Below are 8,951 nucleotides of genomic sequence, written 5' to 3' on the forward strand. Positions count from 1 at the left end.
TTTAACTTGGTTACAATAGTTTGATGATTATTTGGCGGTAAGTAGATGTCACTTTGCCGTTAACATGTCCTAATATAGCTCTACAACGATTAGTTAATTGTTACATACAAAGAGTTAAAACATGCATAAAACACTTTAATTAATACTGACGGAAGTCCATTATTCTGGCGGCTCCCAACTGTCACTGTAATAGAATGATAACAACAATAAGAACATAGAATATGTTTTGTCCACAAAGATGAATCAAGAAAAAGCTATTAGCATGTTATTCACCGCCACAAATTACCAACATTTTAAAACTTACAATACTTACAATACATAAGTTTTATTTTTACAAAGTCATATAAGAGTTCAATATAAATTTTGACCGCAGTGCAAATAACATTATATTCACGTCTACAGTGAAGTGAAATATTAATATTTAGAATGTTAGTAGATGTTGATTGCAAGAAATTATTTATTAATTTGATTTATTATGTTGAAATGTACATGGACATAAAGTTACATAACTGATCCGTCCAGTCATGTCATACGGCCATGTCATAAATATCGTAAGACACATGTGTAATAACACTATTATGACGTCACATATAGATTTGACGTCATATTATCTGTATGACGTCGCATGATTGTTTCAGCAGACGGAAACGTCATACTCGAGACTATGTGATAAGCAAAACTTTTTTTCGTATCTATATAAAACAGTAGAAATCCGGCTCGGATATGACGTTTCTGTCTGCTGAAACAAGCATGCGACGTCATACAGATAATATGACGTCAAATCATATAGTCTATAAATCTTTAATCTATATATGTCATAACTGGGTGCAAAGTTTGACATTCTATTTTCTTCTTCAATAATCTTTCAAAAAACATACGTGGTGATGAACAGCTACGAAAATCATTTATGTACGGACAAACATAAAATATGACTTATTTAAGCGTTTGCATTAATACTGAATTTATGCAATGCAATAGTTCTTGTTCTATGTACAGTACATGCCAGGTGGACATTCCCTTTTCCACTCGTCCACCGACCTAGTCGTACGGCTGTCCACTCTTGTCCACTAGGTGGACATTCAAGTGGACAGCTGAATTTTGTCCACTGGATAGCATTGAAAAGGGAAAGTTCACCTGGCCTGTACTATATATGTTAAGGTGAAACCATACATAAAAAGTTACTTTACAATTACTAATTTCACTGTAATAATCTAAAATTTAAATGGTAGACCAACACTAGGCTTGTTGGCTGACCTTTTGTAGTCGTTATACTGCGTTGTAGACAAAAATATCATGATTTTCGGCAGTACTGCTAAAATGCATTTTAACCTCGTATTTGTTCTAGTAAAAATTAAAACATTTGCATTGTTAGTATTGTAATTGTCAAAAATTCGATAACTTTTGCCGATGAAAAACATATCAAACGCTCTTCTTGATACAGGAGTATGCACATTACTACATTTATAATTTTAAATTAGCGCTCTCAAATTTTAACGCTTGAGGGGAAGGGCATAATCGACTAATTAGCACAATCTTAATTTTGCACAATGACTTTTTTACTACTACATATAAAATGACAAGTTGGCCAAAATTTAGCATTGTATTTGACCCGTGCTAAAATTACATTATCTTGAAAATAACTTCACGTGAAATATTCAATTGATGAAAAGAAAAATACTTAGTAAGTATCATAGCCTTTCAGTGTACATGTAATGTTAGCATAATGTTGTTCATAACACACAATGTGGTGAGGTGAGCGAACCAACAGGAAGTTGACGCTCGACGGACGTAACTACGGAAAAAACCTCTACGAACTCAATAGGTTAGTACTTACGACCCTGTGATGGCTATATATTAAAACAAATCTCTAGAATATATACATGTCTTTAGATAAACGAGTACAATTATATCTTACGGTCATGAGATATATTTATTATGTATATTGACGTAACTAATTCATGATATTGGCATAAGTTATTATCAATATCTAAATATGCTACGCCCCTGACGAATGGTATTTTCTCTATGACAACCCGAAACAGACGAATTAGTATTTTGCTTCAGTTACAAAAGTGATTTATTTTACACCATTAAGTTCAATTCAATTCAAGATGATCATATTAAACATAATTAATTGCGTCCACCAAAAGCAAAACAACTTATTTCATATTGTTTTGTGTAAATTAGACATACATTACCATGATAGTAAACAATAATTATTGTTCAAATGATGGGTATCGTTTATGCTTTGTAGGCGGTGGGGCATCTTTAAATTAAATACGATATATTCATAAACTTATACTAAACAAAATCAATATTCTCCAATTGTTTATGCGATATGTATTTTTATTATTTTTCTGGATTTTCTGTCACTTCTCATTGGTCAAAAACACGCCACGTGATCACCGATAGAAAACTATATTGCACGATTTTTTTCGGAAGTAGTTTATAGAAAAAGTATATTGCACGGTTATTTTTAGATTACCAACACGCTTCGTGTTCCTGGCGGTTTGAAACAAACGCTTTGATGACCTGAGTTTGAAGCTTAGCCACCAAATGTGACAGACGACGTTGATTGTTTCGGTTTCTTACAAAAATGATGATGACTTCCAGCTGATGACTACAGTTTAAGCTTTTAAATTTCCAACGTAAACACGGTAGGAGAGTAGGAATAATCGAATAATATTCATTAAGCGTCTGGAGCTATTGAATAGTGGTTTGATGTTTATTTTTTCAAGATTCCACTTAGGCTAGCCTAGTTACAACATTAGGCCTAGCCCTAGGCTAATCCCACTGTATGTATACGAATTTAATGTTACTGAATGGAGTACTAAGCATAAGAGAATGTATCTTAATGTCAAACTAAATCTGTTAATGTATGTTTGACGTCGAAGTGGATGATTTCAACGGAGAACAAACTACACATTTAATTGTCTGTCACATTGTGCCCTTAAGACATGGAGCTATATTTTTAATGGAGTACATGTACATGTATGCAATTTACAAACACGCATGCACCGGATGCATGTAATAAAAGCGTGAAGTGCATCAATTGATGCTGTTTTCATATGTTGTTTTTTAATTGTACTTGTTACAAAATCATAAGATTATAACTTTCATCGCGAAGCAGAATTTACAATGCGATGCTTACATTGTATTTAGTTTCAAACTCATTTCAACGTGTAAAAATCCAGAAAAATAATAAAACAATTATAGCATTTTGATTTCGGTCAAAACATGGTTATATCGACCACAGAAAAAATATCGACCTCGGACTACGTCCTCGGTCAATATTTTTTCTTTGGTCGATATAACCATGTATCAACCTCATCAAAATGCTATATTTGTATAATTTATGGCTTAATATAAGTACATTGTATTTGTTTCTGAATCCAATATCTCATGACATGTTTGTTGTACTGTATCCTTGTTAATTAAAATAGCTCTGCTGAGAAAATGAACCTTTAACTGATATCAGGCTTACGACATGTCCAGAGGTTCTCTAAGTGAATAATAGAGATGATTACATATTAATATGCATAGTTGCATATTAATAAAAAGCAAATGGTTAAATATATTACAAATGAAGAGCATGTTTTATGTGCATTCCTAATCAGGAGGGATATTTAAGTTATACAGTGGAACCCGGTTATATATATAATGAAGTCCTCTGGAAAAAGAAAAGACAACCTTTAAATTCACCAGATTTAAATATATCAAGGATGGACTAACGTTAAATGTAAGGCGTCTGGGAATCAATATTACTTCAAACTAAGCAGTATTTTCAATATATCCGATTTCATATTAAATGGGTTGCACTGTATGTGTCGTAACTGGGCGAAAATTTTGACATGTTGTTTTCTCCTCAGTAATCTATTGAGAACCTTCAGGTTTTATAAGCTGTGAAAATCATTAAAAGATACTGCCAAACCTGTTTAATGTTTTAAAAGCATAAGTAAAACAACAGAGGATGTAAGCACCAGAATCATTCTTGTTTTATGCTTTATGTATGATAAGATGAAAATATATTTGAAGAAGTCACTACATAATGAAATAGTAACCACAACTTGGCTTTGACATGTGTACTTTTTTTTTTACTGCACTATCATTTAAGCAGAACAGCCATAATTCATTTTTAACTTTTGTTTGATTTTGTAAAATTAAAACTTATGCATTGTAAGTATTGTAATTCATAACATGTTGGTATTTTTGGTGGTGAATAACCTGTTGAAAGTTCTTCCTAATTCGTGTGTATGAAAATTACGTCACATGTAACTTTTAAATTGTTTACAGGCATTCCTAATATACTATACTGTTTGTGATAGATATTTCAGGAGGATATCCATTTTAAAATGTGATAAACCATTAGTCACATTTACCAATGAGCATGCAGAGATATTACATAATAGTTACCTCAATCCCCGAGTAAATAAGCTGTCCTTCTTGGCCGATAGGACGCCATTGCAGATCTAATCTAGAGGAATGCGCACACATCAATTGAGTTAGCTGCTGGGTAATATATTGCTGGATTAAGGAAGTATTTATAACTATATACACAAAAAAATACAGCTCTTGTACACATATTGTTCAACCTTTAAACAACTAATTTAAATTTTATTTGGAGGTTTGTCTAGGTTGAATATTTAGAAGAATTTTTAAAAGGCTGTGAAGTTCTAAAATAAAAAATGCAGAATCTTCTAGTCTGGATGGTCAAATAAGATTTATAAATTATAATAATATTAATAAAAAGTCCTGATCAGATGGATACACTGTAGAGTTTTTCAAATGTTTATGGATAAAATTAGGGATTTTTGTTGTTATGTCTACGGTTACATAAATGGTAAATTCTCAATTTCACAACTTCTTGGCATTATCACATGTATTCCGAAGCCATACAAATAGAAATAGTTCATAACAAAATGGTATCCAATTTCTTCAGGGACAATAGCTAAAAGATTTTGGATACGATTTTGAAGTTAGACAAGACAGATTTAAGTTCTGGACAAAATTTAGGTGAGAACACAAAATTGAATAATGGCATCATGCAATACATCGAGGAATATGATGTATCCGGAATGTTTTTACATCTCATCTTGTAATAATCGATTTTTGAAAAAAAAAACCCTTGTGACTCGCTTTCGAGGAAAAACACAGATTTGTATTTTCGGTATGTACACGTGCATGTCAAGCGATAGTGATATAAAATAGTACAAGGAAATACTTGATGTTCTCATTGACTTGTATACTCACTACTCAAATAAAGGTGACGTTGTTTTGGCGGTAGACTTTAACGGCCAGCTAAATGAATACCCACAAGTGTACGAGAGTAAACGAAAATCTGATAACATGAAAACTCAATGCAATGCAATGCAATATCGGTATACGTACTATAGCTAGATATAGATACCAAAGGATACAAATACACCTTCGTGCCATTCAGAACTATTCTGGACTACATATTCACGAAGGGTAATTCTGATATAGTAAAACATGTTACACTATTCTCTACTGCTGATTCCGAAATCGCGTCTGACCATCTTCCGTTCCCGTGTGATATTGATGTTGTAAATACAACATATTCTATGTACAGTGGCCAGGAAGTCCCATGGTTTAAAGCTGCAACGGGACATTCAATATCATATCAATTAGAAGTCTGTAACAAGGACTTGATTTTGGATATTAACTCTACGATATTGAATTTGGTTAACAAAATACTGTTTCCATGATAATGGCGGCAAAGCGAACTATTCCTATAAAGAACTACATCATAAACCTTAATGGCATTAAAACGTGAAGCATGCACACGCGTTCGCTAGGAAAAAACGGAAGGATTGGATAATGAACGGTAGACATAGAGGACGTTCAAATATTTCCTATTTACACTACAAAGAAGCCAAAGCAAACTTTTGTAGACAACACGAAAATGCGTATAACAATTACATGGACAAATGTGATCGCGAACTCGAAGAAACAGCCGAATATGATATACGTGAATTCTAGAAACTAATGTCTAAAAGGACAAATCAGAAGGATGTTATAGACTAAAATTTGAGCATGTCCGGAACAATCCACATGCCGTTGCTAGTTTTGGAAGGTACTTTGGACGCATATATACCGACAAACGACAAAGCACCTTAAAGAAGATCAAACCAAACTGTTTACTTTCAATGAGATAGAATCCCTAGAATCCGCAAAACGTCAACTTAAGCTATCGAAAGCATAGGTAAATTGGACAATGAACATCTCAGATATGGAGGAAAAGAAGTCATTATAATTATTGTAAATTAAATCATTTGGATGGATATCGAAAACAAGGAAAATGGGAATTACTATACACATATTTAAACGGAATAATACTTGACATTCTAGATAGCTACAGACCGGTTTCCTTTTGGCAGTCCTATATAAACTAGAAAAACTAATATATGAGAGATTACTACTACAGTCAAAGTGAACTGTCATATCCCACATTTTCTTATCGACAACAGCTTGGTTTCCAAAAAAGACTAGGATGTATTAAAACAGCATTCAGTGTACAGGAGACAATTGACACCAATCTAGAGTAAAACAGCAAAGTTTTACGGCATTCTTAGAAAAAAAATTCAGATTATGTAGATTTCCAGAAAAAGGCGATGCGCTTTTCTAAAAGTTGAAACAGATGGAGATAACCGGATTTTTACTAAATGTCATCATATCGGCCCACACAGGTATTAATTAAAAGTTGTGTTTGTGTTAACAATGTGCGGTCATATTGGTGCAATGTGAAATCCGGAGTCCGTAAAGGAGAGGGTTCTCTCCGGATTTTTGTACATATACTTCATGGACAATCTATTACATCAATTAGAAAAAAAGAAATGTGGTGCAACGGTTTACGATGTAACATGCGGAAACCCAACGATTACTGACGACAGGACGCTTATCGCGACAAGTCCGAACTCTCTATAGGAAATGCTGAACGCAGCTTCAAATATGCCAATGATTGGAAATATGAATACAACTATAACTAGGAATTGTCACTGGACAATTTGACGGACTTTTAACTAAAAGATGCTCCGGTCAAGGTCATTCATATTAACAAACTTGGTGGCACTTTACCTCAACGTGCTTTAAATCCAATTTCAGCTTTAAGGCATTTCAGAACTTCACTAGAAGAACTTTGAAGATTTTAAGATTGTTAGCCCCAGTGACCTTGGATATAGGTCAAGGTCAATCATGTTATTAAACTTGTTAACCATTTATTTCAGCATTCTTCATGTCTAATAGTATGTCTCTAAGCCTTCCGGTACTTTAGAAAACGTCATTTAAATATTTTGGACAATATGACCTTAAATGAAGGTCAAGGTCAATTATATTGTCAGATTTTGTAGCCATTTGCATGTGTCAGCATGCTACATGCTTAATATTAAGCCTTCTAGATATTCAAAGAAGTCATTTGAAGTTCTAGGATATTTAACCTATGTCATGAATATAGATCTTCGATGTCCTCATATACTGCATGCCTAATATCAGGTCTCTGGGCCATCCAGAAATTTGCTTTGTGGTTAACGAGCTACGGCTGTCTCAATGAACTAAATTTTCACAGGATCATTTTCATAGCTCTACAATCACAAAAACTCTGTGACTTTGGATGAAGGTCAAGGTCATTCATTGTTTTCATACCTGATAGTCAACTAACTACCTAAACATACTTCATGCACAATATCAAGCCTCTATACTATGTAGAACTTGACAAGAAGATGTTATCGTGATTTTCACCGAAAACGGCGATTTGCACTGTAAGTCAATGATCGATCGGAAGTTGTCATTTTAGAGAAAAGTGTTTATGTAACAAAAAGAAATTGGCTCAGTGATTAACGAGTTATGGCTGTCTAGTTTACACGGCCATATTTGATTTTGAGTCGACACCATATTAACAAGAATTGGTTACGGTAATAAGGGGAGGATTTTGTGTGAGTTTGGGCTTGATCGGATTGATGGAGTCAGAGAAGATGTTTAAAACATAATTGTCGAAATTTGCAAAAAAAATCTTAGTTAAATATTAATTACGTCATAAAAATAATTGATGGACCAATCTTAAATTTGAAGACATACTGCATCGATGTCATGCAAACAGTTTTGGAAAAAATTAAACGATGAAAAAAAATCTAAAATAAGTACATTTGGTGAACATTAAACTCTAGCGAGCTTTTTAACTAGACATATTTTCTGTAAACATATAACAGGAAAAAGTTTTGATTTTAAATATCTCTAATACATAATGAGTTATAGCCTTTTTTGTATCATTAGGTTTTACATCATGGCGACCATATTGAATTGCTTAACCTACTTTATTTTGTTCATGCAACAACTTCCTATTCATGGCTTGAACATACTGAAAAATATGGTTTACCATTTGACTGAAAGAGCGTTCACAAACACAGGAAGAATAATAATAAGAATAACTAGATTGATCGTGAACAAAACACGTTATTTCAATCCAGATAAGGATATCAACGAAGACACGATTGCTTTAATTCGCTTTCCCTTCGCTTTAATATGATTGAATGAACGAACGAACGAACGAACGCAAACACGAAAGAAAGAAATAACTACCGAACCAACACAAGACTAAAGCGCAATGAACGACCGAAAATAAAAGAATGAATGAATAAAATGATGATAATATGTATCCAGTTGCACATGGGTATCCAAGTTCCCAACCTTCCGTCTGTTAATCTGTCTTTGCACACGTCCTTAAGAACATGCACCTGCATATAACACGAACACATAATCCTAGATATGATTTCATAAGATCGGACAGACACACCAACAAATGAATTAACGGAGAGACAGACGGACAGATGGATGAATGATCAGGCACGCACACAATTCGCACACACGACCAAACAGAAACACAGTCTTTGATAGAAGTAAACACTTTAGAAATTTGATCGAAAACGACTATACTTTTG

The sequence above is a fragment of the Argopecten irradians genome, chromosome 9, assembly GCF_041381155.1.
Source record: "Argopecten irradians isolate NY chromosome 9, Ai_NY, whole genome shotgun sequence".
Lineage (NCBI taxonomy): Eukaryota > Metazoa > Mollusca > Bivalvia > Pectinida > Pectinidae > Argopecten > Argopecten irradians.